Below are 8,236 nucleotides of genomic sequence, written 5' to 3' on the forward strand. Positions count from 1 at the left end.
TTCCTGTGCCCATGGAATCTACTACACTTTCATATACACAAGATCTGATTAGAAGATACTGATAAGCACATCATGGTATAGACCACAAGTGGCAACATATATGCGCTAGTGACAGCAGTAGTGCTTTTTTTTTTCTAAGTTTCTTTAAAATTATGTTTAGAACCTGCTGCTCATTCTTTTGAATGTCATGAATGATGCCAAATCTTTTAGGGTAGGCCTGGTTTTTGGAAACAGTAGTCACTGAATGTCTATTTTGTAAGAACTCAACTAGGGTGGGGCTGGGGCTGGTGGTTCATATAGCAAAATGGCACCTACCTTCACAGAAGTTACTCCCCGATAGAGATAAATGTTTAATCAGGTCAGTTGCTCAGTCATGTCCAACTCTGCAACCCCATGGACTGCAGCATGCCAGGCTTCCCTGTCCATCACCAAATCCTGGAGCTTGCTCAAATTCCTGTCCATCGAGTTGGTGATGCCATCCAACCATCTCATCATCTGTTGTCCCCTTCTCCTCCTGCCTTCAATCTTTCCCAGCATCAGAGTATATAATAAGACATTGTAAATGTGGGAAGTGGATCTTGCCACAAGCAGTATGTGAGCAGAGTGAAGATAAAGCCATGGGTTCCAGGAAAGACTTTCCTGGGAGATGTGGTATCTTGTTCTAGATCAGAGGTTGGCAAACCACAACTTGTATCTTGCTGCCTGATTTTGGAAAAAAAAAAAAAAAGTCGGATCGGAACACAGCCATGCCCTTTGTGTTTATGTATGTTGCCTCTGGCTGCTTTCAGGTTGCAGCAGGAGAGCTGAGCAACTGCCATAGAACTGTGGCAGGACCTAAAACGTGTGCTACTTGGTCCTTTATAGAAAATGTGCCAGCCTATTTTAAGGTCAGGAGAATGGGCGGGGAAGTAAAGAGGGTTGCTTGTTTTAAATTTTTTTTTTTTTAAGTATATGCCTTTGAAAAATCAGAATTTTTCTGCATTGTCAAAATAACAAATGCTTAAAATTAACAATGTATTCTTAATCTAATACAAACTTACATTCACAGTTCCCCAATTGTCCTAAGAAAAATACTTTTAGAGCTGATTACTGTCCAACCTGGATCCAATGGAACCATGTGGTTACACCAGGTTATGTGTTTTAACTCTGTCTGGATTCCTGAAACAACCTCTTTTTGGTAACATTAATTTGTTGAAGAGAATAGGGTCAGTTGTCCAGAGAGTGGTCTTTTGAATTTGACTCCTTCTTCACAATGTCTTTTAACTTATTCTTCAAACCGCTATTTTTCCTAAACAAGATTAGATCTGGAGTCGGAGAGATTCTGTTTTTCTCTGTCATGCCATGTGGCTTGTGGGATTTTAGTTCCCCAACCTGAGATTGAACCCAGGCCCTCAGCTGTGAAAGTGTGGAGTCAGAGCACTAGCAGGGAATTCCCTGGAGTCAGGGAAGTTAACCAGTTCTGGGAATAAAAGGCATCTCATGGGAGATGTTCTTTACGTTGTGTAACATTAGAACATAGGCCCTGTTGTCACACTATTACCCTGATCTCATCACTGTACGCTTCCATTAATTGAGAGGTTTTTGAAGCTGGCTAGGTGACAAATATGTGCCCCGAGAGAGGGGCAGTTGGCAGTACAGATCTGATTGGTTACTGCTATACAAGAATAGGGACTCAACACTGCTCCTATGATTTTTTCAAAAACTTGTGGACATCCTAATGTTTATGCTAAATGTCACAACTTTTAAATGCTGGCTCAATTTTTTTAATGTGGGCCAAAAAAAAGCATGGTTCACCAGAGTTTTCAACCTCTGTTTTAGGCTGAAATAATAGCAGGAATAAAAACAATTGGAAGTGAAGGATATGTTGAAGAAGGAAGAACTGTGATCTGAAGCATGCTGCTGCTGCTGCTAAGTCGCATCAGTCGTGTCCGACTCTGTGCGACCCCAGAGACGGCAGCCCACCAGGCTCCCCCATCCCTGGGATTCTCCTGGAAAGAACTCTGGAGTGGGTTCTTTTCCTTTTCCAATGCATGACAGTGAAAGGTGAAAGTGAAGTCGCTCAGTCGTGTCCCACTCTTAGCTACCACATGGACTGCAGCCTACCAGGCTCCTCCGCCCATGGGATTTTCCAGGCAAGAGTACTGGAGTGGGGTGCCATTGCCTTCTCCGATCTGAAGCATAGAGTTTGTTGAAAGAAGTAATGGAAGCCTAAAAGTAATTTGGGGCTGATTCCTGGAAAGCTTTGATATGGCAGGGAATTTGGACATTAGTTTTACAGGTAAGTTCTTGAGAAGTGACTTGCAATTCATGGTTCTAGTGATGATGGAAAAACAATGAAAACTGGATGACAACATTAGTAAGCTTTGCACTAATTCACATGAGAGGATTAGAGCTTGAAATAGACCAAGAAAGAGGACAGAGGATAGGAGAAAAATCAACAGGTAACTGACCTTGGTAACTGGATTCACTCAGCCAAAATTTATAGCATAAGTGTCAAGTGCTAGATGGGGTTCTGGGCATTTGAGATATACAAATAATTGTATATTCCTTGAAAGGAATTTGAAGCTTGGGTGACATAAACTTGAACAAATAATGGCAAATACAGAATAGCATACTGCTAATAGGTAAGTTTAATGCTATGGGACAACGAGAAGGAAAGGGGTCAACTCCCTACCCTACCCTGATGGGATGCAGGAGGGAAGGCTTCCCAGGAATCACTAGAGCTGAGTTCCAAACAGGATCAGATATTGGCAGTGAGGAAAGGGACTAACAGTCAGATTGAGCGTGCATTGTGAGTCATGAGCTAAATATTAAGCATCTAGTCATCCCAGCAGTTTTATAAAAAGATTATCATCATCACTTTCTATGTGGGGAAACTGAGACAAAGGACAAAGTTCATGTAGCTAATAATCAGAACTGGGGGACTTCCCTGGCAGTCCAGTGGTTAAGAATCAGCCTTCCAATGCAGGGGGCATGGGTTCAATCCCTGGTCAGGGAACTAAGATCCCACATGCTGTGGGTTGTGGCCAAATTTATCTTTTAAAATAATAAGAACTAGGATTTGAACCCAGAATTCATTCCAGAGCCTGAGTTGCTAACCACTGCACATAAAAAGGGGCACTTAACTAAAGATGAGTCACAGATAAAGACTGAGGTTTCTAGTCTGTGAGTGAGAGGACATGTCATTAACCTGAATAGCGAGGAGATGAGCAGGTTTGAAGAATGAAGTAATGAGCTCATTTGGGGAAAAATGGGTTGGAAGTGCTTCCCCATAGAGGGAGTTGGCTAGAAAACAGAAATGTGGGTCTACAGCTTAAGAGCAAAAAGTTAGGGTTAAAGATGTGGATTTGGGAATTATCAAGAAATTCCAGGAATGATAGCAGCCACTAAAGGAAAGAACAGAGGCTAAGAATTTGACCTTAGGGAATTCCAGAAGTAATCTGGAACAAAATCTGGAAAAAAAGATGCATGATAAAGGTGGCTAATGTTTCAGCTTTTTTTAAAGTAATTTTGAAGTAATCAATCATTTAAATGTGGCTTGTAAACTAGCCATGAAGGAGCTCCAGAAATGTTCTATGCAATGATAGCATTCCTGAAATAAGTGTAGGTTGAGATCATTTCGGCTTGGGTCCTCTAATGAGATTCAAGCCTTGTAACATCTGGAACAAGTTGACAAATTGGAAGGAGATAAGTTCCTGCATGTTCGATTTCCCCACATTAGCTTTTTAGTCACATAAAAGCAAATTTGATTAAGATCTAAGAATCTGCAGCTTAAAAAAAAATCAGTATAGGGTAGAATTAGCTAGTCATTGGTTTTAAGGTGAGGAGACAAGGAACTTCAAGAGAGAAAGAAGAAATGAGGCTGTGACTTAGACATCCAGCCCATTTAGATTGGGGCTATCTTACTGGAAGGATACAAGGATTAAAAAAAATGGGTGATTTGGGCAGGGCATATTGATAATAGGAGAATGTGTTTGAACAGATGGGGCACTGAAATTCCTAGATGAGATTAATATGATGAAAGCAGTGCTTCAGAGATTTTTAAGTGTGGCGAAACTGGGGCACCTGGAAGGCCACTGTAATAGCGTGAAATGGATGGTATGATGGAGGAAGCAATGGTTGGTGAATGATGGATATGGCAGAAAAGAAAATGCCTGATAATTCTTAAGGTTGGAAACTAGATAGAATTGGGAGAATAGTATTAACAAATGAAAAAAGTTGAAAAGGTGATTCAGGGAAGGAAAAAGTTTTGTGTTTTAGGTGACATTAGGTCAGCTATGCAGATATATAGGCAGCTAGAGATATGGGGCTTCCCTGGTGACTCAGCAGTAGAGAATCTGCCTGTCAAGCAGGAAATGCAGGTTCCAACCTCAGGCTGGGAAGACCCCTAGAGAAGGAAATGGCAACCCACTCTAGCCTGGGAAATCCCATGGACAGAGGAGCCTGACAGGCTACAGTTCTTGGGGTTGCAAAAGAGTCAGACATAACTTAGCAACTAAACAACAAGGCAGCTTGAGATATAGGACCATGATGTGGCTGAAAGTTCATGCTTGGAATAGTGGTTTGGGGTTTCTGGCTTGGGAGGAGGAGAAGAGCAAAGCTTTTGTAGAACTTCACAGAAGAAGGAAGAAAATAAATGAGATGGAGAAATAGTGTTCTAAGAGAAAAGCAAGAATGTACAATGTCTCTCAAGCCCAGTAAGAAATCAATGGCTTCAAACATAGCAAAGTTTTCTACCACAGGGTATTAAAGATAGCATGGAGCTAGAGGCAGAAGGTCTAGATTTAAAAACAAAAAACAGTAGAAAACAACATGATGATTTGGAAGTGTCAAGTGAAGGCATTGTTTTGTTTGTCCTGAGTTAATGAAGGATTGAATGAGTACAGTAGGAGAATTTTAATCTGCTATGAAAGGCTATTCTTTAGGAGGTTGAAATGAGTGGGGCTTGCAAGCCTAGGTGCAGAAGGTAACTTCAGGGCAGAAGAGCAAGGCCAAATATTGACTCAGAAATTAAAGAATGCCAGTGGGTAGAATATAATGAATATGTAAGAATAGTGAGAAAGGGGGCTTGATTATGAAACACAAAACAGGACAGAAAGATAAGATTTGTTGGGATGGAAGGGTGAAGAAATTGTGCTGGGCAATGGGGACGGTAAAATTTTGAAATTCTCTCTTGTGCATGGCAGTTCAAAGTCTTGGCCTCTCACTTCCAACACTACAAGGAAAGCATTTGAGAATGAAAAGTAGTATCTCAATTACCAAACAATCTCAACCAGCTTATTCTGGATCCAGATCCTCCATTTTGTAAACCATGAGGCCTCCTTCTCCTCACAACATAGTTGTCTGCTGCCCTCTGCTGGTCAATTTTGATCTTGGATCTTCAGATAATTAAATTTGAGAGCATGCGCAAAACCAGGATTTGGTAGGAAGTCCAGTAGAGAACCTATTAGATTATATTAATTCCGTACATTTTTTTAAAATCACATCTATGTCTAAAGCCTAATAGAAGAGGTGCAAAAAACAATGAAACACACAGTCCTAACTCTCAAGAAGCTCTCACGCAGTCCAGTGCCTGAAGATTAAAATATGTACACATGTTAAAAAAAAAAATCCATGTACTCAAAAAGATTTTTTTTGGAGTGGCTTAAATGTGCCAAGAGTGTATATTCTACAAGGGAAGAAAGATTTCACATAGTAAGAAAAGGGAATAGGATATGGGAGTGACGAGTGGTTAGGGAAGACTTCCCAGGAGAACCAACGTTTAATGGAAACTGAGAAGAAAGTGATGATGAGAGATGATTTCAGGCAGAGAACAGTATGAACACAGACAAATATTATACCAGGAACTAAAAGAATACCAGTGGATGAAATGTAGTGAATATGAAAGAGTGAGGAGAAGAAAAAAGAAGGAACCATGATAGGGTTTAAGGTCCCTGGCCACAGTGTGGATGCTTTAGATAATAGCAGTGTGGATAGATCACAGTGTAGATGCGTTACATATACCAGCGCATGCAGTCCTCACAGGAAGGCTCCAGCAAAGGATGGGGGGCCAGCCTGCACTCAGTTCTGAGAAAAGTAGACACAGTCGAGACTATTTAGGAGGTAGAATAAATATAACTTATTTTAATTAAATTTTGCAGAAGCACATAAAAGGAGATGCCTTGAATACAACCTAATGGATGGTAATGGTTGACTGATAGGTTCTAGCTGTTGTAATCAAGAACCTCAAAGAGCAGGTAGAGACATGCAGGATGGAAAGTATGGGGGGATAGTGGTATGGTTGGGGGAGGCAGTGGCAAGGAAAAAACAGCATAAGTGGAGAGAGCGGCATGAGATAGATATATCTCATATGCAAGCAGAGTTTGCTTATGAAACTCTGCTTGTATATCTCATGAAACAGCATGAGAATGATAGAAAGGTGGGAAACTCCGAAAAGAAATGTGTAAAAAACTCTATGGATTACCTTTGAATCCCTGCCCTCTGGGGAATCTTCTTGGGGATGTGGCTGTGCAAGAAATCAAATACAAAGAGAACATCCTCAACAAGAATCTTAGATATTCCCCACAGTGAGAAAGTGGGAAGAGAAAGAACCAGGTGAGGTGAGTACAGGAGGGTTGGAGAAGGATCAGGTAATTCCCTAGCTAGGAACTTGTAACAAGGAGAATTTAGAACACTACCTGGCACATAATAAGCACACGATAAAAAGTGAGTTATCTTCGCACACTCTGGCTCCAGCCAGATTGGCAGTGTTGATGTTTCAATAGACCATTCCCCACAAGCTCTGGGATCCCTGAGACGTAGCACCTGAGGGAAATCCCAGTGAGAGAGCGCCTTGTTTCTAGGATCTTCACGGTACAGAGACCTACAAGATATGACGTCTGGTCATTAAATTCAGAGGTGCCCTCTTTATCTGGAAACTCCAGTTTTTACTATTAAAAGCACAACTAGCATTCACATTCCCGAACAACACTTAACCGTTCTTGAACCAAATCTTTGGCTACACCCTCCCGAAAGAATGAAACAAGGTACATCGAAACTCTGCTTGCAAATCTGAAGTTACAGAATTCTCTAAGTGCTTTGTTATCCTAGCAGCCAATACAGTTGTACATCATTAAACGCTTCTTGTGGTCACCCTCAGCCCCTTTCTTCCCCCAAATCCAGGGGTGAGACCTTCTGGCTTCTGTTTCCGATACAGAAAGGGAAAGGCACGAAACACACGTGGAAGTTAAGAAGTTTCCTTCACACACACCCTAAAAAAAAAAGCGGCCGTCACGAACAGGATTCGAACCTGTGCGGGGAAACCCCATTGGATTTCGAGTCCAACGCCTTAACCACTCGGCCACCGTGACTTTCAAAACCGCGTTTCACCGAGCACTTACAGAAAGGGTCTGTACAACGACCCGGAGCGAGTGGTGGCAACGGGAAGCTGGGCCAAGCCCAAACACACAGCCTGTGACCTCCTCACATTCCGCTCCTTACCTCTGCCTTCACGCCGCTCAAAGGAAAAGAGTCGGGTGGATCGGGTGACCCAAGGAGGAAGGGTCTCCCGCCCCACGAAGATGAAGGTCTCAAGGAGCGCAAAGCTGTTTAGGAGGCATTGGCGAGGCCTGCAGAGGAAAGCAGTTGGAGAGGAGGGGCTGGGTCCCCGGGGTGCCGGCTAGGGGACTCCTCGGGTTACGGAGTGAGACCTGGGACAAGGCGTTAGGGGCGAGGGAGGCTCAGGAGTTTAAACGGGGCACTCCTGGGGATGGATGACAGGAAGAAACTCCTTGCGGAAGCGGGTCCAGGGCTCCTCGGGATTAGGGGCTTTGTGGGGTTAAGAAATGTGCAAGGTGAGGACCACTGAGGTCTGGGCTGGGGGTTCCTCAGGCGACCGGCATCCCCCTGGGGTAGGATAGAGAGGTACCCCACTGCACCGGCTGAGAGGCAAGAAAAGACTTCAGGTCAGGTAAATGGCGATCTCTGGGGAGCGTGCGCCCCCTCCAGGAAGCAGCTTCCTCCCCAGAGCTCCGGCCGCGGCCGCCGCCGCCAGGGAGGCCGCCAGGGTCCGCCCCGCGCCAGGCGCTCCGCCGCCACCGCGTCCGGCCGACCGGCAGGGGGCGCTGCGCGGGCCGGGGCCGGCCTAGGCGGCGGGAGGCGGCGGCCGCGGCGGCGGGAGGCGGCGGGAGGCGGGCGGAGGAGGAGGCGGAGGAGGCGGGAGCTGAGCTGAGCGGGGCGGGCGGCGGCGGGGCCCGAG

The 8,236-nt window shown here is 44.2% G+C and overlaps 1 protein-coding gene and 1 non-coding gene across 2 annotated transcripts in view; both read right to left on the minus strand.

Moving 5' to 3' along the window:
• Positions 1–7,497, minus strand: part of SLC39A5 (solute carrier family 39 member 5) — a 47,095-nt gene extending 39,598 nt beyond the window's left edge. Inside the window, exon 1 of the mRNA XM_068970271.1 lies at positions 7,480–7,497. The gene's annotated coding sequence lies outside the window, so the exon portion shown is untranslated. The remainder of the gene's footprint in view (positions 1–7,479) is intronic.
• TRNAS-CGA (transfer RNA serine (anticodon CGA)) lies at positions 7,268–7,349 on the minus strand. The gene has a single exon. It is a non-coding gene; the product is annotated as a tRNA-Ser (tRNA).
• Positions 7,498–8,236: the final 739 nt, after the last annotated feature.

This window comes from Capricornis sumatraensis, chromosome 4, assembly GCF_032405125.1.
Source record: "Capricornis sumatraensis isolate serow.1 chromosome 4, serow.2, whole genome shotgun sequence".
Lineage (NCBI taxonomy): Eukaryota > Metazoa > Chordata > Mammalia > Artiodactyla > Bovidae > Capricornis > Capricornis sumatraensis.